This window comes from Neocloeon triangulifer, unplaced genomic scaffold (assembly GCF_031216515.1).
Source record: "Neocloeon triangulifer isolate White Clay Creek 2 clone unplaced genomic scaffold, ASM3121651v1 ptg000017l, whole genome shotgun sequence".
Lineage (NCBI taxonomy): Eukaryota > Metazoa > Arthropoda > Insecta > Ephemeroptera > Baetidae > Neocloeon > Neocloeon triangulifer.
In genome coordinates this window covers 1,467,319-1,491,906 of record NW_026775559.1, presented here as the reverse complement: position 1 = coordinate 1,491,906, position 24,588 = coordinate 1,467,319, and the positions used below count along the sequence as shown (strand labels likewise).

The 24,588-nt window shown below is 34.5% G+C and overlaps 1 protein-coding gene across 7 annotated transcripts in view; it reads left to right on the top strand.

Annotated features, from left to right (window-relative positions):
- Positions 1-24,588, top strand: part of LOC132202992 (SH3 and multiple ankyrin repeat domains protein 3) — a 70,388-nt gene that overhangs the window by 6,923 nt on the left and 38,877 nt on the right. The window contains exon 1 of one of the 7 annotated variants that reach the window (XM_059630389.1): positions 23,029-23,076. The exons of the other annotated variants lie outside the window; for them this stretch is intronic. The gene's annotated coding sequence lies outside the window, so the exon portion shown is untranslated. Of the gene's footprint in view, positions 1-23,028; positions 23,077-24,588 lie in introns of those variants that run through there. 7 annotated transcript variants of the gene reach the window in all.

The following is a 24,588-nucleotide window of genomic DNA, read 5'->3' as shown; positions in this document are numbered from 1 at the left end:
AAATCTGCAATTTGTCTGAGGCTTACGTCTAACCGGGAAAAGACTTCTTTCAGGGTCTTTACTTCTCGATTAATTAAATTTTTAACTGCACGTCAGAAAAAAGAGAGACACGCGTTGAAATGCCCGTAAAAGGCGAGACTTGTGCGTATAATTGCAATTTGTGCCGGCAGAGTTTCAATAATAAATCTGCGAGTTACTTACAGTGAATAGAGATTGCCGCTTCAGCGATTGAGACCTCGAAAGGGTTGCAAGTTTATAGTGCGCAATGACAATGAGCAAAGTTATTCCTTGTTTGCTGACTTTTGTTGTCTGTATTTTTTTACCGCGATCAAAGATTACAATGCAAATATCACATGTGGCAATATCAAAATCATGCTTATTGTTAATATGCGCTAAATTTGTGTACCCGGCCTAATGAACGTTTGTGCAAAATAGAGTAAAAATGTTAAGACCGTGGATTCTATTTATCCTTTGGCAAATATCACCTATTGCTGTCATAGAATTGGAGTTATTGATAATTTTTTTTTAATATTTATTAATCATTTGATTTTATATTTACATCTGATACAATTAACAACAGTAACACAGTGGAAATATTAGAGATTACTTAAATGCCTATTGATGAACATAGTATAAAATTGATTGTTTAATTAGTTTTAATAAACATATATATGATAATTTTAAAATATGAACTTTATAAAAACAAAAATTAGAATGCTATAAAGTATGTGTGTGCTAAAATATATCGACACATATTATTATTATTTTTTTAAGTAATTTAGCTATTATTTGTTTTGATTATAATTTTAGAGTATTTATTAAAAAAAAAAAGATTCCCTAAAATCAATTTTCCATACATAATCTGTTTTTAATTATCGCAGGCGAGCTATTTTCCATCAATTGATCAACAACAGACTTGTGCGATCATCTTTTGTGTCCCCTCTCACGAGAAAATAGTTGTATAAAAAGACGCAAACAAGCCGTGAGCATTCAAGGCCCACGACCATCACATAAATTGAGAGACGTGAGAACAGGTGCATCGTGCAACTAATAATTATATATTCATCGAATTCGGAAGCAGCAGAGATTATTATTGTGAAAAGAGGCGGAGGCTGCTGCACATTATTTCTCATTCCAATTAGCATATTGTGCTGCTGCCGGATTTATTCAAATTCGAAAATTGACCTCGCCTACGCTCTACCAAAATTAATAATCCAGAAATAAACATTATTGTTTAGCCGAATTTTCTAGAGAAAAAGCAATTTTTATTCGCGTGCCTTAAAAGGCGAGTATGGTGTGCACTGAAAATTTATCTTTGCAATCACGTGATCGTTAAAATGTATTAGAGCTACCAAGCAAGCAGGTCGAATTCTGTAGCGTGGGCCGGCGCGAGTGGGCGCAGCCGGAGAAAAACCAACACTTTCGCTGCACTCTCAGCGACGAGACCGCTGCCAGCCTGCCCGAGAGAGGGACACACCCTTCTCGAGTCCACCGCGATAGAGCCAACAAATTAACCTGTGTTTGCGCAGGATAAATTATGTCATCTAATCGCACCCCCTGTTGTGCCCAAATCTGGAATGCCGCTCTGCCCGCAATCGGAGCGAGGCTTTTTTGGACAAAGAAGAGCAGTCGACTGCGTGTTTTAAAATAAGCACATTACGTAAGATGTGAAAAAAAGATGCTTACAGTTTTCTGACTAGCAGGAAAAATTAAAAGCAATACAAATATTTTTCTCAACAATCAGTTCCAGATTCAAAATAAAATAATTACTAAAATGGTTATTTTTTTTCAAACAAAGAAATGTTTCAAATTAGTTTATTGTTTCAATTAATTGCGTATGAAACGTCAAAATTATTATATCTCATATTTAAATAGAGTAGCTTCTACAGAGATAAAATAATAGTTTTACACCGGAAGTCCTGAATTGATTTCCAGGGGACAAATTTATCCCTATATATAATTACAAAAATAAAAATTTTGACCAATCTATCATTTTTTCAGTCAATCTGTGTTGATTTGTTTGATCAGAAAGTGCAAATATTTTCATTAACTTATTGTAATTAATTAGTACTTAAGCTAAGGGTTAAAAAATAAAATGATTTCGTTATTTTTAGCAGTTGACATATAAAAATAACATAATTTTATGTTGATTGATGAAAAAACAGGCTCGTTGAAAGAATTTTAATGCCGTGAAAAAATAATTGTAAAATGCGTCTCTGCAGAGTCAATTATTTTAATGGGGTCGTAAAAAGATCATAAAGCAATTGTTTCTCCATTTGAACATTTTTAAGACCAAATACACCAACCGGATGCACCATGAACCTTTCTTTCTCTGTTGCTTTCGGTTTCAAGTACAATAATAACAAATGGAAAACAAACATTTTTATTTGCATCGCTTAAAAATATCCACCGTCTTTGTTTGAAACTTTCTCTCTTGTCAGGCAATTTGTCCTTGCAAGACGAGATATAGAGAGAAAATGAAGGAAGCAAAATACATATAATCTTGGATTGCCCACGTAGAACAAACGAAACGTGCGTGGCTTGTACATAGGTAGTCTAGCTTTAACACTGATAGATACACGCGAGGACATTATTCGCATGCTACTTGAGTTTCATTCAAATATCAATTACACACTCGTAGTGTCCGGCAGAAAAATCCCACACTCTCCAACAGCTCTATCACAATCCTTTGGAAAAAATTACGACTACATAAAAATCGTAAAAATCCATTCATGCGAAAATGCTTGACTGCAATTTATCGTTGCTGTTTGTGAAAAACTAAATAATGTAGTAGTCTGGATCAGTGGTGCGAATAAACACGTTCACAATGAACTGCAGAGGTCATAATTCCACTCGCCATGCCCTGCCTCAACCGGCGGCCGAGTCTGAAGAAAATTGTGTAAAAGCAGAAGAGCCGTTTTCATATTTGCAGGTAATTAAAATGAAAAATCCTCTCTGGAGAAAAACGATCCGAGATAACACATAAAAGCCGCTTCGGTGTAAAAGCTGTAAAAATATAGTGGCCGCCTGTCAAAAGGGTAATTTATTGGACGTACGCGCAAAAAGCGAAGTGTAATCTTACAGACAGAGAGAGGGAAAGAGCGTTTATTTGATTGCGAGGAACAGCCAGACAGCGGCTATTTCTGCAGTTCGGAACAAAAGTTTAGACAGCACAGATTTTTCAACCGTGACGTGCAAGAATTTCGCGAACTTCTTAATTGTCCTTCTCAAGTATTCAGATTTAGAATTCGCCCAGAATTGTATGTGGATCCACTGAAGATTTATGTAGGATATATTATATTATTAATGTATTATTTTCAACTTCTATACCATCTCCATCCTAGAAAAGAAAGATATTTTTAAATCAAATGTAAAATGATCTCGGTCAAACAAAATTAAATATTTATACATTCAAATAAAAAAATATATAAATTGTTTGCAATTTATTGAAAAATAAAAATACAGTTAAATTAAACAATTAAGTAAATTTAGGAAGAAAATAAAAAAATAAAATAGCTGATTGAAAGTTAATTAGTGGATAAACATAAAAAATTCATCAAATTAGTTGTAAATAAAGTCAAAAAATTTACTATAAAACAATATCTGCTCAAATTGAGATACACCAAACATGCAAAAGTTAGAAATGAAAATAAAACTACAACAATTGGAGAGAACCAAGAATCACATAAATGTTCTGATAAAGCTATTTGGAATAAATCGAGAAAATTAGGTACATTGAAAACATTATCTAATTTATATATAAATTTACTCCAAATTTTTGTGCAACCGAAATTTCGCAGGCGAGAGTGGCAGATTATAAAAGTAAAACCAAATCTCGGTGTGCAACAAAGGTATAGATAATAATAATTACACTGCAACAAAACATCTCTGCAGCTCGTGTTTTGCTTTTTCATTATCAATGAGAGCGTGCGGGCGGGCGGGCGATGAGAAACTGTGACATGGGAAAATCTGACACAGCAGGAAGTGTTCTATTAATTCATAAAACAAAGCGTGCGCGCACCAAAGAGAGCGAATTATTTATTGCCATGGGACTGAGCGACGAGTTCCTCGCCGCGCCACAATCATAAACATTGTGTTATGCAACCCTTTATTATTGCTATTTGCGTCCTTGCGCAACAACATGGAAAAAAATAATTCTAGGATGTATAAAGAATAAGTTCTTTTTTAATTTTATCACTTCGTGATCGGCTGATCGCATTATTTCCATGCATATAAATGGCTCGAGTGGGCGAAGAAGCAACTTTGTGTGTGAATAATCGAAGGCCTAATGCATCATGGTTTTATGTCCCGCCATTTAATAGTCCAAGAACCATTAACTCATCCGCCACTCTCGGTAGCCAATCGACTAATTAATTAGGGACATATTTTTATCGCCGATTACAAATACAATTAACTCTCGGAGATTACGGGCTAAGTGACCTTTCAATCTTGCTGGAAACAGAGACTCAATCGTTTCGCGTCATTGTTTTGCATAACTATTATAATATAATTGCTGACGGATTTATGTACTTGTCAGAAGAAAATGAATTAAATCTCTGAATGATGTCAGGGGACGATCGATAATAATTTTACTTCTGCCGTCCGCCTCTTCATGATGCACACTTTTTATTTTTATGCTCCTAATTACAAGGAAAAAACACCGTTTCTCAATTCACCCTTTCCTAATTGATTATATTTTATTATTAATATAAATTTAATCAATATTTTGCTAAAATATACAAATTTTGCTTTCAGTAGCGAAACAAAATTAAAATAGGCACATTGATTAGTTATTACTAATGCTTTTTTTAAATTATTTCAACTACAAAAATTCTCTGGCTATCTTTCTAAAAGCTTGATATTTTCAAAAGAATTTTGGCTCATTTAAAATAAGCACCAAACAAAACCCTTACTTGTGTATAAGTAATAAATATGCTGATGAGCACAATCTGCTAAGCAGTATAAAACCGAGTGGGGTCAAACCACGTCAGCTTGGAGGTCACGGGTCAATTGCTTTAAATGGATCTGTAGGACATTTGTCAAGTGTCACTTCAGTTAATGCAAGATTTTTTTATTACTCCGCTTGAAAGGCATAAAATTATGAAAAATCACCGCAATTAAATTTATCCGTTTTGATTAACTTTCAATAATCGGTCGTGATCTGCGTTTTATTGTGTGAATGTTAATGAGTGTGAACATAATATAACTCACGCCAGACTGTAAAATTAAAAATTAATGGGACCCAAAAACGCCAGACGTGCATTTGTGCTGATAAATTTTACTGCTGCCTTTTACGAGTTTTATTGCATAAAGAAGTGCATCTGGAGTCTCTTAAAAGCATCAATCTTATTTTATAACGTTGGTCTTTCAGGAAGCAATTACTGTTTTTGAACAAAAGCAAGAGTTAATTTAATATTATATTTGGATGAAGAAATTTTACAAAGTCGTGTTTGTTTGGACACGCGATTATTGCTCCATAGAAGGAGATAATGACACTTTGGGCCGCAACTTGGTGAGCATCAAATTCGGTGCTCGTAAATTTCACTCTGACTTTCAGAAGTTCTCGCTGGTATATTAATTATAAGGAGGTGGAAAGAAAGCGGGAAAATTATAACATTTGCATAAACGCATTCCCACACCGTTGGAGAATTAGTAATAATCTCGTCTGGCTCTTATATTTTTTCGCCTCGTTCTGTCCCTCTTCTGCTCGCAGACGAAAAAGAAGGAGTTTGAGCGTGTGAGAATCGAGTTCTTTACCGCCGTGTTTAGCACTTCATTTGCAGAGAGGAAAGTAAAATTAATTGTCTGGGCGCGAGAAAGAGAGAGATAAGACAACTAGTTAGACTCGCGCGTGAAATTTCATGTCCGAAATTATATAGAGATGATTTTGCGAGAGAGAATGAAATTTCTTCTCTCTTTATTGTTGCACAGGAGTGAAAAATGATCTTCGAGGTTGGCACATCTCGCGTGAAAATTAAATTTAATAAAATTTGCTCTGGGATGCAAAACCGCATGCATCTCTCGTGTTTTTGTCGTGCCCATTGTTGTGCATAACAATGTGCGATGGGAAGCGATTTTATTGTGCGCATGCAGGCGAGCGACAAATAATGTGATTGCACTTTTGTGCCGCAATTTCATAATATGTGATTTCAGTTGGAGTGAGAGAGCCGCTGGCAATTTCAGAGCTGTGGCCTTTTATGGCCACAAAGGTGACAAAAGTACTTGCGCCAACTGCCATTAAACGCATACACCGCTGCTCCGGTCTCGCCGAGAGTAGACACGCCATTATGTAAAAAATGCAAAATTTAAAGTCGACACACCGAAACACCGCTTTTGTTTGTTATTGATTATTAAAACAAGAGGTTTATAATTTTCAAGCGTTGAATTTGCGGAAATAGGATTAAATAATTTATCAACAAAAAGGGTTCATAAGAAGAAACAATTATTTCATTATATGATTTAAAATTAATTTATTTAAAATTTAATAACTGTTTTTCAAAATATAATGAGAATTATTGAAAAAAAATTCCAGGCAGAAAAATAATTAAAATTTATAAACATGAAGTTTTTAATTGCATCCTTTTTCTAACAAGAATCCATGAGGTGTTCGTATTTTATTTTAATCATTTAAAACATAATATTTATATCTATCAATCTTTATTTTATTCTCATCTATTTTTTGCAAGCATTTTATTAGTTTTAGATAAGCTCTTGAAAAGAACAACCAATTTATATAATCATGTCCGTTTCAACTTCGTATAATAATTTGCGAGATTTTATCTTTCGAAAGGAATAATTCTCAACAAAGCTCAAATAGAAACAAATAATCCTTTATGGTAGTTCCACTTTGGTGCACCGCACGTGCTGATGAACTTGAAAGATGGCGCGCGGTTTGGGAGAACCTTGGAATATGCGATTTCCAAACTATAATTTCGACTTAATGTGCGGAAAATTAATTTCGGATTGTTTTTTCGGAACGACCTCGTGATAAATGCGTCTCCATTTATCTCATTCAAAATTATCTGCGGCGCACGTTTATTGCTAACCGCGCGCAGGTGCGTATGGGCGGCCGAGAATAAAAGAGCGAACATATTGCAAGAAGGCTGCTTTTTATTTGCGAGAGAGGCGCGGTGCTAATTTTTTAATCCCCTTTGACGACATAACGTGTACGTCTCCTCTCATCCAAATTTGCATAATGTAATGCCGGTCGCTATAAAATGTAATTGCCACTTGGGTTTTCAACTCGAATCGGCGGCAGTAAAACACGACAGCAGGAGACCCGCCGATATAAATAACTAGGCTGGTTATTTATTTTTCTTGATTTTTTTCACTCGCTTAGTAGTTCATTCCGACAACAGATCTTTACTTTTATTGGACTGTTGGCTGGCGAAAATATATATATTTTTTTAATTATTTTCAAAGCTCAAACCTATTTTTAAAGATTTCTTTCGTAGATTTAAATCTTATCAAATTGTACTGTATTACAATGTAAAAATCTAATTACAAATTTGAATTAATTTATTAATAATTGGTTTTATTTCACCAATTTCACAAAGAAAGAAGGGACTGTTTTCAATTAAAGGGACTTCTTGAAAATCAGCGCCATCTTAAATTTTAAACCAAAATGAAAATTAAAAGTACAAGATATTTATTATTTTTTTTTAACAACTTTATAAAATGTAAAAAAAATTTTCTACAAATTTATTATGGGATTTTTTCAACTTGAATTGTAGCCTTTAAGTTATCTTTTTTAAAATACCCTTTTCAGCAGGCTTTAAGTAACACTCAAATTGCAATAGGAAGTTGAAAAAGTTTGTCGATTAACATTATTTTCTTTTCTTCTTGTTCCAGGTAATTCGAGCGGTTCTTCAAAATTGGTTTCTTTCGTGACGCACAAATGTGAGTTCTACACACTTTGAAAGTTGACAGATTGGAAATATTTTGACAGCTTTTTGCGAAGCGCTCGGTACAACAACAAACACCCCATCGGCCGCCTTTGTGTTCCCATCGTAAATCAATAAAATTGGCAAGAGCCGCGCTTCTGCACGCTTTTTACATGCGCCATTCCGACACGCAATAACTCGGATTATGTGCTTCGCCCTCTCCACAATACATAAAGTTTGCATTGGAGAGAAAAAAGCAGTGATCAAATAATGCACCTATATCCTTTGGCGTGTTCGGGAAAACAGTTTACAGGTGCGCGCTGCGTGGCCGATGCGGGTGGTCATGTTGAGGGACCATGACCTTTCTCGGCTGGGAAACGTTTTTTTGTTTATTTTTTTTTCATGGGTGCACGATGAGTGAGAATTCTCCTGCATACCACACTAGGAATCCGTTTTACCTCTTGGTTCATTTTTACATTTGATGGACATGAGAATTAACTGATCCTGCAAGTCAGGATTTCACCATTTACTTAATTGATTTTATTTTTTACCTTTAAAATAATATTAAGAAATCAAAGTAATGTTCACTTTTCACTGTAAATTAATTATTATTAATTCAAAAATTTTAATTTCTTAATTTTTTATTTTCTTTTGATTAATTTTTAACTTAGAAATTAGAAACACTAGACCTACATGAGATGTTTTTTTTATGTATTTAAAGTTTTCAATAAGTCAAACTGATGAAAAAATAATCTTTTTTATGAAATATAAATTCGTCTAATATACTTGATTAAAAAGGAGAAGCATTTTTACAAAAAAAAAAAAAAAAAAATAGTTCATTTTATCATTTTACTTCCAAATGAGAAGCAAATGATAACACAAATTAAGTAAAATCAAATCAACGAGCTGCTTTTTGGAGCAAATAATTGTTTGATTGGGGTATTTAATATTTCTGACGTCAGAAATTCTATTACATAAAAATTCCATCGCTGTTTAGCCATGCGATAATTTGATAATTCGTTCCACGCGAGAGTTTGAATGGATTTAAGCGCTCACTTCAGCTGGGAGCGACCTCTAATTTGTGCACCACTCTTGTGCATTTCCGTGTCGTCACTCTTGATATACACGCGGCGGTCTAGCCAGCGAGCAGCCGGCTTTTGAACTTTTCATTGAACAATGTATGCAGTGATTGAAACTGAAGCTGCGCACCCTTTATCATGCGGCTCCACATCCTGTACAAATTGAAAGCTCACTGAGGAAATAATACATTTCATTAATTCCGACCCTCTGACATGAAAAGAACTACGGTTGTTAATTTATTTTAATTATTTGATAGGATTTAGTTCTCCTATTAATTGGTGAATAAATTATATAATATCAGAATACTTCACTAAGGAAAAAAAATGAGTTTGTCACTTTGGCGTACCAATATAATACAATCGATCTATTTATATGAAGGGATTGAAAATGTTTATAAAATGTAATTAATTTATTGTATTTTATTTGTGTTTAGCTAGGGTCAGTTAGAGTTTTGGCAAATTGATTTAAAAAAAGTAAGAAAAAATTTAAATAATTAATAAATTTAAAAAAGAAATGAAATACCAATAAAACTGATAATGTTAAAAATTTGAAATTTCCTAATTTTTCTATTTATTTATAAAAGGTTGTTTTCATAAAACAATATTTTGCTATATGCATAAATCTGCAAGCAAATTACATAATTACGCAGGTGTTTAGGCATAGATTAAAATTTATGGTGGAATTTTGAGATAGCGTCCATCCACCATCGAAAATACATTTCAAAGAAAATCAGCAGCTCACGAGGAAAATAAAAGTTGATAGGCTATTCCAGTCGAAAACGCTTCTCGGAAAACAAAGCACTTATATTTCTGTTCAGCGCCCCTCACTTGCTTGCCCGCGCACCAAAAGGGAAATTGCCAAATTGAACAAACGCTCTGTCCCCAGAGTGGAACATTCAACAAAAGAGGAAGAGGCCCTTTCAGAGGCTGCGTCGACATTTCGGTTCGCAGCATAAATCATTGGCGCGAGCTGCTGATTTTTTCTTTTCTCGCCTAACGAGCACGTGGGTCGCACACGGCGGCCATATTACGAGGCGCCCCGGGGGCCGCTGGCCATCTAAGGCGGCCAGGTGGCCTTGCAAGTCTCTGCAAAGAGAGTTAGTTAGTATTTTAATGGATCAATTAGTCGCGGCTTCGGAATTAAATCCTTTTTTCTTCTACATAAAAAAACAAAGATCATCAAAAGTTTTCCGCCGCGCCCTTTTCAAACAATCGAACTTTGTTTGAATTTTAAAGGAGATGCGTCTCGTTTTAAAACAGCTCTTTGGGAAATCGCGAGTTCGGCGGCCGAGAGAACAGTTCCTTTTAAAGCTCTTGTGATAATTCATTCAAGCACGACCATTGCTAATGCAAACAGCTTTTTTGGAGGAAAACAAGCGCCGCCGCGTGGGCTCGTTTTTCTTTTGAATGGAAAGAGTCGAGAGTGCAGGAAGTGGCCGCCGCTTCTCTACTCAACAATAAACTCGCTGATTTCTGCACTTGAAACAAGCGTGGGTTCCAATGATAATTATTCGCGATTTATGCTCCACGATTTGCGTCGCTTTTCTAGTATTCCGCTGAATTGATGGCGCCCATTAACGACCGCGCGCTCTCTATTAATTTGCCATTGAGAGGGAAATGAAGCGAGTGAAAAAAATATAAAATAAACACACACTCACGCAGATCATCGAGTTTTATAGGCAAAGCGCACGCTAATTGAATGCATTTAATGAAAACAAGCCTATTAGCGTGTCGCTCGGAAAGGCAAAATCGACTTTTGAGACTTTTTCCGACAAGAGTAATTTTATTTCTTCATATACGTTCACCTTTCTTGAAATTTCTGTGACCTTCTTTTCTATAGACTCTGTAACTTGAATATGAATGGAGTGGAATAAAAATTAATTTCATAATTTAATAGTTGTAAATGAAAATAAAATTTTGTACTTTGTTAAGATCATAGGATGGTAATGGTGCTTTGGAGTCATTAATTGCAAAATTCAGAAATTAGATTTTTATTTATATTGAAAAAGCATAAAAAGAAAATTTATTAGTAACCAAAAGGGGTCAGAATAAAAGCGCAAACTAAAAAATGCTACAACTTGTTATTAAAAAAATAAAAAAATTGATTGCGGCACCGCAAGAAACCACCCTAACATGCTATGATGATTTCCAAAGGGTTATTATGTTAGGGTTTAGGACACTTTGAAAGTTTCATCCGCCAAAGTGCTGAAACAGAGTCCTTCCCTTAATCCCTGAGCATGTTTAAGTAATGGAGCGTAAAACTGGCGACAACAAAAGTTTCGCTCTCGTGGGACCGAAAGTGTTTTGCATGACAAAAATTTTAAGCGAAAACTTGTCGCTGGCCAACACCCGTCCTTGAGGAGAGCAAAAGACGCCGCGCCAAGAATTTGTATAAGAAAGATTAGGAAGCCCTTTTGGTGTTGTGCTTTTAAATCACGCACAGGCAAGGCAATCAATGAATGTTTTCTTGATCCTGGGCAGCAAAGGGCGCGAACGAAGCCAGCAAAAATGCTCACAAACGAGATGAACTTTCCTTCGCTTTGATTCATTGTGTGTCGAAATGGAATGTCCTCTTATTGTAATCAGTAGCGAGAGATTTTATCGTTGATCAAACACAACTCTCGGATTATATTGTTGGAAAACGACACAAATTCTCTTGTCGATAATCACGCGCTTGCATCAATCACACTCTCCAATCTGTCAAACACACGCAGGCAGACAGGTGCTTTATTTTATTTTCACCTCACTGGGGATTATTATTAATATACGTTGTAATTCAATCGTCAACGACCTAGCTCGCGTTTTGCAATTATTTGTGTGAAACAATATCTCAAGAAATACATCATACTTACAATCAGAATCAAGGTAGCCATTTGTCATTCAAAACCACTCATGCAACACAAGTATGATTCCAACAGTGATTCACGCTCTTCTATAACATAAAAGTTGGTGAAACTTGTATTAATCGAAGGTAATTATTTAATAGAAAAGTGGGTCCGAGATGCAATCGGAGATGATGGAGTGCAACGAACAAGAGTAGTGTGCTGTGCTGACCCGAGGTTCCCCCGAGCGCGCGTGACCCCTTTGTTTATTATTTTTGGGCGTGGCAGCTCAACAATTTGCCGCCGTGAAAAGAACACCTGGAAATTAATTGAAGAGCGCCGCAACAATTGGCAATTAGGAAAATTAACTCACTTTTAATGCCTCTGAAAATTGCCTTCGTTCAAAGTAAATCGTTCGAGTAATTGCTCTGCCTTTAAAAAGTAAAAGCCTTTTATCTCCATAAATCAAATAATTTATAATTTAAGCTCCTATTATTTTTTCTATGGAAAATAAACAATGATGAAACTATGTGATTTAAATAATAATTTTCAATTGTATACTTGCCGAAGAATGAAATCAATTCTTTCTTTTACTATACGTATAGTCATTCATTTGTGCACGCGGAGGCATTAAATTTTATTTCTCGCGTGTGCATGTGTCACTGGCGGTGTTCGGTTATAAAATCCCATCCCATTTTCTTTGTGGAACGGCGCTGGAATTATGATTATCGTATTATATACGAACGCTGGTGGAGAATGCAGCCATTAATTCAGACGCGTCACATTCTGTTTAAAGGGACACGGCCGGCACGGCGCTCAAAAGTTTAAATGCCTCTCATGCATGTGTCGGCCGGCTCGGTTTAACCAGATGGTCGAACTCTCTGATTTACATAATTACGCTCTAATCCACTACTTTCCGAGTTAAGAAGCGTTGCTTCTTCTCATTGCAGCTCTTCCTCTTTGTGTACACACGCTGGAGGCCAATACCAAAAACAGCGGGACATTAAAATTCTATTTATATCAGATAACGATTTTCAAATTTATTAACTAACAACAGATATTATAGATCAAACTACTCGAGTATTATAAAATAAAAATTAGGCTCCAAATTACAAAGTTCCAATTAAAATTATTTTAAATTTGCCATCTTTTCTTGTTAAGTGAAAGGCTGCTTTCAATTGAAAATTTAAATTTATTTGGAACTCACAAAATCAGGTATAAGGATTGGAAAAATATTTGATGAATCTGTTTAACATTTTTTTTTTAAATAATATAACCCAAGGAATATCTTATAAATGAGGATTAATATAAAATCAAGTATTTTATGGTAGATCATTATTTCTTTTTCACCAATTTAAGTAAATAATAAAACCTATTATCAATAATTAACTTTTTTTATATAAATTGGCAATTATTACAAAAAAATATCATATTCTATCAATTGGAAAGAAAATATAAGCATTATCCAAAGCAGACTATAAATATTTAGGCATTTAGTTAAATATAGATTTTCCTAACTTAAAAAACTTGTAAGTAAATGGTTCTTCATTTTTTTCTTGTTATATTTATATATAAAAAAAACCAATAATGAAAAAATAAAATTTAAATACTTTATAAAAAAAAGCTACATATACGTTCATTCTAATTAAAGATAAGTAAACCGCAACGTCTTTTATGAAAGTGCGTTCAAATAATTTCAAGGGCAAAAGATTTCGTTTCAAATTAGCAAAGGCGAACAAATGTAGCGGCAAAGTCTGCAAAAGCAGCTGAGTGTTTAGGTGTCAAAATACAAGCAGAAACCGCAGAGGAACAAAAAGTAGTCCCTCGAAACACGAGATCTTTTGAAAAAACAAACAAAAGCAGCATCAGATGGTTTTGCATGACAAACCCTCATGCAGCACGTGCACGAAACGCCCTCTCACTTTTTCACGTGAAAACAAAAAATGAAATGCAGCGCAGAAAGCTTTTCCTTAATTAATTTCTGCGCACAAAAGATTGTTTCATCTTTTGCCTGCAGCTCGCTCGGGAGTCACATTTTTCCACAGTCAGCACGACACGTTTCACGTTTTGTGTGCGCAAAGCCCTGGCTGGCGACGAAGAGCAACCAGGCAAAAACAGTGTCTCTTTACGAGAAAGGGTTATGGTTGCGCGAAAAAACGCGAATCTCGCTTCTCTCTCTCTCCTTTTCTGCTGAAAAAGCATCTGATGAGACTCGCGCGTTTTTCCAACCGGAGAACGTGCGTATCTTCTCAAACGGCCGTAAATTGGACCTGCGTGGAAAACTAAAAAACGAGCAAATTGCTGCCTTTTGAATTCACCTTTATGTGCGGAAATAAAAAAAAGTGTACGTAGTCTGTTGGGCCTTTTAATTGCATATTTACTTTTTTCAAATTTATTTAAAGGGTGAAAATAAGGATGTGAAAAGAGTCACATTTTGCATAAAAAAAATTCAATTTCAGGCTGTGTAAGTGGAAAAGTCGCAAGTTAAGTCGTTTTTATACCACTCTAAAAATCGAAAAAAGTAATAAAAAATTTTAAAGTCTTAAAAAATTTAAAACACCATGATGAAGGTCGCCAAAATCCAATCGTCAGAATTCAATTTCGACTTCATCAAGAAAAATATTTAAAAAAGACTTTAATTGTGAATTCTCCTCAAGTAAATAACACTTATTGAAACGGTGTTGGTCGGTTGACCTTTTGGAATAATAAATGAATTCCTGGGCGAGAACAGCATAATTGAGCGTTGCCGATTGAGCGAGACCGCGATTATCTGGTGCGCTATTTCACATCTCTCTCTCACTCTGATCCATAACTTCGAATTAAGTAATGAGACGACGAGAGAACCAACCGAGTGACGGCTGTGGATAATTAATCACGCGCGCCGCGCGCGTCTTCCTCCACGGCTGTCAAGTTCAAACCGCGTAAATTGCTATTGATCGACTGCCCACTGCAGCCGTGCAAACAGAACTAACTAGTTGCAAAACTTCTCTAATTTAGGCCAGCACACAAAAAGTTGGTTTTTTTCTTTACAGAATTAGATCAGTTTTTATTTCAAATTATCAACAATTATCTTATTTTTAGCGAGTGATAACTTCTTGGTTTCAAAATATTTTCATAAATAAAATTTCTAGCTAGACGATTTTGAAACTTGCTTGCAGGATAAATAAATAATAAAACAATAAATATACCAATCAATTTTGTCCCTCGACTTTGAAAAAATTAAATAAAATCTTAGATACGCATTAAATTTTTTTTAGAAAATATCAAGAAAATCACAAATGAGTTCACCATCGAGAAGAATTTTGAAAGTTAAATTAATATTTGAATTTAACTATGTATTGTATACGGAAAAGTGTAGCAGCTTGGGTTTCACGGTCATGTACACCCCAACTTTTTTTGACGGATGCAGCGTTTTTTTTTTCTTATACGCCTTTTGCCTCTCTTATTTCACGATCCTTTGGTGTCACCACAATTGATTGATATAATTCAATCCTAAGATCGTACGGTCTTTCAAATCCGATTCTCATTACCGCTTGAATCAGACCAGGTTAAACTGTTGATGTTTGGAGCTTTCATCAGCAACCTCTCAGCAGCTCTAATTATGTTACTATATCTGAAAATCCTTGGCGTGCACAATGGACCGCGCGTACAATGAATCGCACCTTACGCAAAAGCAGCGGCTCGATTGTGTGCGAAAAATGCCTGGATGGAATTATTGGGCAAGCAAGGGAGCTGCTCTTTTACGGCCTGCCACGACCTATTTGGGTCAAATTAGCCGATTAATAAAAAAAAGGCAAAGAAAAGAGCGATCCTTGCGTAATTTTATTGTCCCTTACACAGTATTGAATAAATTCAAGTTTCTATTTCGGCCCAAAAGTGCAAACCGGACAGTCAACTTTTTCATTCGATCATTTGAATATAAACGTAAAAAGAGTGATGAGTCATGCATAGTACTTTTGATTTTGCGGTGGATCCTCCTTGAATTCATTGTTTAGCTGCCCGTGGAGAAAGTCGTCGAGATTATTGCGCCCGAGAGCAAATTCAATCAGCTAGAATGCAAAATACAAACACACACGCTCTGCGGAGAGATATATCTTTCTTTGATATCAAAATACCTTTCACCTTCTTTCCTCCTCCCGCAGCATCTGCGGTTTTGCTGCTTTTTTTCTTCTGCTGATTTTTTTTTAATCCCGACGTGGCTCTCGTTACACTTTTGTAATCCAAATAGGAAGAGCTTGTTTTTAAACTCTAGAATTGCACAATCGGGTCAAAATAATTATAACAAGACACACACGCAAATGTAAAACAGTGGCGCAGGTTTATGGCTCAAAGTTATTTGCGTAACTCGATCTGAATGGCTTGCTGAACTGCACCAGTACGTAATGAATTGAAAAGCCTTCGGTTTGAATTAATGAAGTTGGTTTAAAGTGGATTGCGTTTAAGGCAAATTTAAATCATTATGTAAGATTTTTCAGAAATAACCAGTAAAAACTGAGAATTCTTTCAAACACCGCACAAAAATATTTTTTAAAAATTGTTGAAATACAAAATTTGTGTTGATGCATTTCAATTAATTACTTGATAACTCACAAAATTTTTGATTTAAATGGCTTCTCAGCTAAATTAAATTATCATGTTTTTTAACAAACTTTTTTCTTTGATTTAAACGTGTTTTTGGACTCCAAGGAGTATTCGCTACATTATTACTCGCTACATTTGCTAAATTTGGTGGTTCAAGAAAATATTTCAGTTTACATATATTTGGATTGCATTAAATTTGCATTGCAAGCAAATTTATGCTTAAATAAAAAGTTCAATTTTTTAATTTGATGCGTAAGCAACTATATCTGTGATTTAGTAAATGCCAATTTTTGCTTTAATTTTAAATTAATGGTCAAACTCTGTCATGATATAAACAACAAATATTCCATTTGCAACAAAAAAATAAATCATAATAATTGAAATATTGATCAAATCATTTCTCAGCAATTTAGGAATTCAACAAATTTTTGGTGATTATTCATTAAAATCAATAAATTTCCAATCAACCTAATTTTCTGTTATAAATTTAATTTTCCATTTCATAAATTGGGGCCAATGCATACGTGTTTCACGTGCATCCACTTCAAAGCGGAATATATTTATGTTGGAGACTCCCTCGGGCCCGCACGTGTCACCAAAGTCTAAATTTGTATCGAGAAGGGTCAGTTCGATATCGGCGGCGCCAATAAATTAGTCGCGCACGTGAGTCTGCTGGCGTGACCTTTGACCCCGTGTGCTGCAGGTCAGCGAACAAGGGCGTGGGCACATTTCGAATGCGAGGCTTCCCAGACGAGAGACACACACAAGTGCTTCTGAACAAATAGCAATAACAATAATCGTGAAATAACACGCCGTTTACAATTAGACGGGACAAGAGCAGAGGCGAACGAACCGACGAACGCCCGTCCTTGTTGTGTTCAGAAGAAACACCAGACACAAGAGGGGTTGTGTGGAGTATATTTACGTCAGGGGATTTTTTTCCAACGTTCAAAGAGTGTTGAAACGTGGAGAAAAATGGTCACTTCATTTATAAACAGCAGAAAATATGCGAGGCATGGAGGAATAATTTTATAATTCTTTTCGCATTACTTTCAATTTACAATACTTATGCATTAAAGACACAGAAAACAGAGGTTGAACTTGCAGAGAACATAATGCTACATTACGATGCCAGTTTGGCGAATTTGTGTTAATTAATTTTAATATTATATTGTTGATCTGTTTTTAAAGATTCGCAAAGTTTTGAATAAATATATTATTATACAACATTATTTAAAACATAAAATGCTACTAATTAAATAGATAAAACTATTTCTGATTTTCCAGTAAACAAAAAAATAAAATTGCATTGAAGCATCAACACCCAGCGTAATTTGAAATTATTATCTCATTACGCTAGCTTTAATTATACCTGCTGCAATTAAACTAGTTGTCCTCATTTACCCCTAGATTTATGCGAGCAATTATTCTTGATAAATCATGAGGGGAAACTTCTTCAACTCGGAGTGCAGCTCGTCCTTTGTTGAGAGTGTTTCCAAGTTTGTTGCACTTTTATAAAAGCTAGGAGAGAAGTATTTTATTTTTCCAAGACGCAGAGGCGAACGTGCGGTGGGCGCTCGCTTGCAAATTGCGTCTTGTGCATTTTTTTTTATACCTTGTATTATTTTCCGCCTTGGCTGCTCGAGTGCATTATTTTTTACTTATTTTGCATCTGCGTACAATCTTTTTTCTGGATTAGTTCCACCCGTGATTTATTTCGACTCGTGCACGGTGGAATAATAATTGCGCGAGAGCTGCAGCAGCGCCGAGAGAAACAAAGTGGAAATGACCTTTGGAAAATGCAGGTTCGTCTCTCCGTCGCGCGAGAAGAGAAAAAGATGCAAGGCCAGGGGGAGTTGGCGCTCGACCAATAAAGCAGCGATACCGATCTATTTCCCCGGCTGCATTTTTGCCTCTCGCCAATTTATTATCTCGCCGCGCGCGTTTTATGCAAGAGCGCACCATAAATTACTATTTCAGCGAGCGGCTTGTTTGAACAGACTTTTCCGAAAAGCGAGTGACACGCAAGCAAACCTAACGGAAATTTACGACAGCAACGCTTTCCAAAACATTTTATGATACATTGTCTTATCAGTTATTTTGCAATTTTTCATCAGTTTATTCTTTTTAGAAAGATTTTACGCAACAGTGTCAAATGATTCCAAAAAATTGTATGATAAAATCAAATTTGAGCCTCTGTTAAAGCTGCTTTTAAATATTTTCTCATAAGAAAATCTTTTACCAAATTGTGCTCATGCAACAAAGGCAAAATATGTAAATTTATAAGTTTAATTAAATTCCTAAAAACAGGCCATCAAATAAATTTTATTTATAGAGCATAGTAAAATGTTAGCTCCCAAAAACAAGAAAACTAGGAAATTATAGATTTTAAACTAGATAGTAGATTATATCAGTTAATCATTTCAATTGTCATGGAATTCAACCTGAGTTTATAAGTAAGACTCAAGTCTATAAAATTAATCTTTTTTTTAACCTCCATATTGTAAAAATTTTCAGCTTTGTGAGGAAGAATGCGTTATTCTTATCTGAATTTCATCAAAATATCAATTCTGGTTATAAATATTTTTGAAATTATTGTATAATATTATGAAATTTTAATAAATCTAAATCTGGCAAATACAGTTGAAAATTTTTATCCGAAAACGATTGGTGATATAATGGAAAAAATCTAAAGTTTTATATTACACACGATTTTAGTTCAGTTTATGAAAAATTTATAAATTTTTTTCAATTATTTTTAATTCATTTAATGATTAATTTGCTTTTTCTTCGCACGGTTAATAATTCTTTCTTCTTCATATTCTTTACATTTCGGTGTTCGTGTGCGAGTGCAAATTGCCTTAATTCAGGTTGTATGGTCCAGTGCACGAGTTTGTTGCACCCAACGCGCCAACGAAAATTGTTGCAAAAAGTACACGCAAGAGTAAGTTGCCTGTGCCTCCTTTTACAGAGAGCAGTTCTGCGTCCATTCTTTATTTCTTTTTTAAATTTAAGCAGCCCGAGGCAGAGTCGCCGGCTTGAAAGAAAGTTGCTTGCTCATTACGTTTTAGATTTTAAACGGCTGCAAGTGTTCGGACCAAACAAAATTGAAAATCGACTTCCTGAACGCAAAACAGGCACTGGATTAATTCAGCTTATCCTGGTGACGATGGCACTTCTGCGGAGAGAAAGGACAATTAGCCGTGGCTAATTTCAAAAAGTGAATTCGGACTCTCCGTTAGACTCCGAAATTTACTCTAATTGCCTCTCGGGTGCAATAAACTGCCGGATCTGCCTTTAAAAGTCACGTATTTATATCAAGCTGCGAATTTATTTATATATTTTCACTTCACAAATATGTATTAAATTTATAGAAGCCAATAAAAAGTGGAGCAAATAAATAAACGGGCTCTTCCAAACGTCGGTTTGTCTGCCTGAAACGCGAGCGAGAATTAACCAAGCGTGACGTTGGTTCTCTCTGATGTTGAAAAGAAAATTCTCGGCTGCATTTTTATATTCCTTGCCGCCCGCCCGCCTAGTCGCCGGTTAAAAAAGTTCAAGCGCGTACAATTTGTGTGTCAGAGGAGCACAAAACACGCCGTTTGCTCGCAATTTTATGGACTGAACCCTCGCGTTGCTGGCGGTCAAAGAGCTTTTTTCACAGGCAATTCAATTCTCAAATCCAAAGGACGCCTCTTTGGGCACGAATATTTTTGATGCGGGCAGAAATGAGGTATGAAAAATATTTGACTGCAAAACCAGATGATTAAAAAAGCAAGCAATAATAAAAAAAAAGCTGTAAGGAGAGGGTTAAACTATTTGAAAAAAAATAGCTACCAATTAATGAAATATTTTTTTTAAATTACTTGAAAAATTATGGATTATTTATTTGATTTATTTAATTATTTTTAAATTTTTGTCGAACATTAAGTACTTTTTTTAGGATGCAATACAAAATATTAATTGAAATAAGAGCTTCAGAGCTTATTTCGTTAGCCGCTTTTTTGAATGCCAAGCGTTCTTTAAATTTTTACTTTCCGACCTTTCTGTTAATATTTTTCTTCGAATTTTTTAAATTAATTTTCCCTCACCAAATAAATGCAAAATTACCTGCTCATATTAAATTTTATTTGTTTCTCTTAGGATATTGTATAACTTATTATTGTATTTTCATTTGGTTAACATTACTAAAGCTGACGATAAAAATTTATGTAATTTGGTGACTAACAATAAGATTTTTTTATTAATTTTTATAAATAAGAGATACAAAAACCATGTTACAAGTAAAATGTTCTTCTTTTAAATATAGCACCAGTACATTTAATTATTTTAACAAACTGTTTATTAAATTGTTTATTTGTAAAATAAATATTTAAGACTTCAAAATACAAATAATTATTGAAATACGTATATATTATTTTTCTAAATTAAAAATTTGTAATACTTTACTCGATAATATATCTAGATGACGTAACGGAGATGATGAGAAACTGGAAGTGCAGCATAATTGCAATTTGCGTCGATCGTTGATGATGTGCAGCTGAAGTGATAACTGTTCCAAACTTGTAATTCTGCCACACTCCACTAAAAGTGCATCGATGAGATGCTGCGTTCATAAAATAATTACATGGGAAATACGACGCATCCTGAAATATCTTGTTTTCGCCGTTACTCAAATTCATTTTATATGAGCAGCTGATTGGAACTTCCTAGTTAGCCGGTCGAGCAAAAGTATACAAAAGGGCTGATTATTTGAGGAGGAGAAGAATGGCGAGGAAAGAGAGATTTTCGATACTGAAAGAAAGTGAGAGGCCATGCCTGGCAGCGGTGCTTCAAAGAGCACAGGTCATTGTGGAATAATAAGAATAAGCAGAGACCTGTTTATTAATTAAAGCGCAACTTCCTCGTGCCAAAGTTGCTTCCAAGGGCCCTTTGTTATGTTCACGTCCTCGGGCAAATTTTTCGCATTCTTCTGCAACAAGCAAACCCATAAAAAGAAACTCCAGTTTTTATGATTTGTTACTACAAATATAAAAAAAAATCGACAACTTTCATTTTCAACGCAATTATATGCTCGCGAAAAGGTGGAGTTCGTGATGCGTCTTGTTTGTTTGTTTCTTAAGGATGATTTAATATAGAAATAATATATGCGAGTGCGATTTTCATCTGAAACACACAATAAAGTTGAGACTCGTTTGCCGGCACAAGCGAGTCCATTTTTCACTCTCACGCTTGCTGTGAGAATCAGATTACCATCTTCTCCTCTGGATTTTGAGATTTTCATTAAGATATTTAAAAAAAAAACGAGAAACATGTAGATGGAGAAAAATATGCTACTTTTTTATTTATCACAAGAGATTGATTTTTTTGCAATTCGACTTCAAGAATGGTGATAAAATATTATTGTTTTTATTTTCTTTGTTGACCTTTTTGCAGAGAATTTTGATTTCTGAATTACTTGTTATTAGTTATTATAATTATGATCGTTTTTTGTAAGTATTGTTTTAATTATTTTTTAATTAAAGTGACTAGTATTAATTATTTGAAAATATGTGCCAATAAATAATAAAAAAAAATGATAAAATCGTTTTCAATTTTCCCAAAGTGTTTTTCTTATCTCTCAATCATCACAGCTGATGGGTTGTGAGAAAGGATTTTGTATCATCTCTTCTCGCTCGATTTGATTTATTCGATTCGTGTACTTGCAATTTTTCAATCGAATCAAACGCAGTCGTGAAGGGAAAAGAAATAAAATGCAAAATGCACTCATTCGTGAGTTGCTCGTGTTGTTTATCGCAAATTTGCAGCGAATCGCGAAATGAAAGAATCAAATCGAATGGAATGAAATTATTCTCAGGGAGATTGAACGGCACAATTTCGCCGAATTACATAACCAGCTGGCGTTTCACTTCTTTTGATCGATTCTGTTGAAAATAACTGATTCACACTGGATCATTCCCTTCTTTGTCGGGGATTACTGGATGAGAACCAACTTGAATTGCACTTGAATCGAGAAAACGCACTAATCACGGAAGTGTCGGCTGACAGATTTTGGTTCGCCTCCGCTGAAATTTCTTTCGCGATTGCAACCAAGATCATGAGCTATTGTTTAAGGAGGCAGGACGGCCTTGAGATTTCAATCTCAAGCAACGGCGTTTGCATTTTGTATTTTTTGTGTTAACCCGTTGACAAAACACACGCGATGGGCGACATTGAAGATTAAAATGCGTCTCACCTGCAAAAATAATTTTAATTTGTCTACAAAAGTCTTTAAAACTGGGCTTCGGAACTTGGAAATAGTTAAAAAAGGAAATTTTAGAAAATTTAGTGACCAGTGCGCTGTGAAAAATTAAAATACAGATGGTGTTCTCAGGCCACATTTTTACTAAGAATTTTCAAAAGTTTTTAATTTAGGAAAAAAACTCACTTTCTTGCACTTTCTCGACTTTTGATAAACTTAGTGATAAAAATTTGAATCATTTGAATGCTAATAAATTATTAATTTACCTAGAAAAAAATTATTTACTCTTTTTTCAAAGGAAGGATTTATTTATATTTAATATTCTAAAATTTAATTTTACTTATTATCGAATTTTTTGATTAATAAATTTGAACAAAGTAATTTCTATTTTCTATTAATTAATTCGCAATCTTATGTTCCAGGTACCTTGAGACTTTACACATGAGATTAGATTCCATTGATCCAAATTAGTGAGTAAATAAACAGTTCTACGTATCAGCAAATAATTATTTCGCCTCTTATCGATGAGACACAATAATCCATACTTGAACGTGCATATAATCGCATATAATCTTACGAATTACACAAGGAGAGTTATCTATGTTTTCCATAAGCAGGCGTTTTAGGTTAGTAAAGAGAATAATAATTTCCAAGTTACAAAACAAGCGCCGTGTCTCATTAAAAGTAAAACTGGAGAGAAGCATTTGATGAATTTGCATTGTCTTTCTCTCTGTGAGCCGCCGCGTGTTCATTTGAATAATAATTCTGGTACACGCGCACCGGCATTCAATTACCCAAGCCAATTTTTCTCTCAATCGCCGGCATTCCAAGATTATTACACAATATTTTATTTATATACTCCAAGGTATATATAATAATATGGACAAAACACGAAAACGCGAAAGGCTAATTTTTATTGCGCCTCCCATGTTAAAAATTTTACAATCGCCCTCATGCGAATCGGCCGCAATTGCGCTCTCGAATTATCAAATTTATAACTCTCTGCCAGAGAAATTATTTTATTTATGAGAAGGGGCCAAACGAGAGTCGTGACTCTGTTTATGAAAAGCCACCGCCGAGAAAGAAGAAACCGTACCAAAGCGAAAATATAACAAAAGAGAAGTTCTTTACTGAAAAATCCTCTACATTTTCATTTCCCAGAGAGAGTTGGTTTATTTTGTGGAGCTTCTCTTTCTCGATCCAATTTCCTCTGAGAATGCGATTTGCGCCTTATAGGCACGACTTTGCAAGTGCAAGGCTAACGAATAAATTGCCGCTTTTATTGTAACCCAAGTTTATTCGAACATACTTGAAACTATTCACTTACAGCCGTGCTTGTATTCTAATAAGGAATTGAGGAAACGCGAAGGTTTAAATTTTTGTGCGCAATAATCCGATGAAGGTTGAAACAATATGGAACTGTAATTTATTGTTGCAACTTTTATTATTACATGCATGGTCAGGACAACGCCAAATTGTAGTTTTAATTTTTGAGGTATTAAAATACTAAAAATTATTTTACTTTACCTGAATATTTTTGTAAAAAGAAAATATAATTCAGTCATTTTATATGTTATATAAAAAATTTAAGTAATTAATTAAACCAAGATTTATATCTTTGAATTTAGACTTAAGAAAAGGGACAACAGATTTGTTTAAAATTTCTTTCCAACAAAAGATTTAATCAAATTCTAAAATTTCATTCTGATTAATAGCGACTTTTTGGACTTTTGATAATATAGTTGATCCTTTCTATATTTTCTGGAGTTTTTTTCCAGCTTCAAAAATGATGCTGCGAAATATTTTAGCTAAAAAAATTAAAATTAAAATTTCAATAAATTAATTAATTTACTTATTCATATGATTGACTTACTGAGAAAAAGACTATTATACCAACTTTTTTGCTTAAAAAATATTTGTGATTTGTGGATTATTTAATGGAAAAAAGCGGAAAAGATATATTTTTCACCAACGCAATTAAC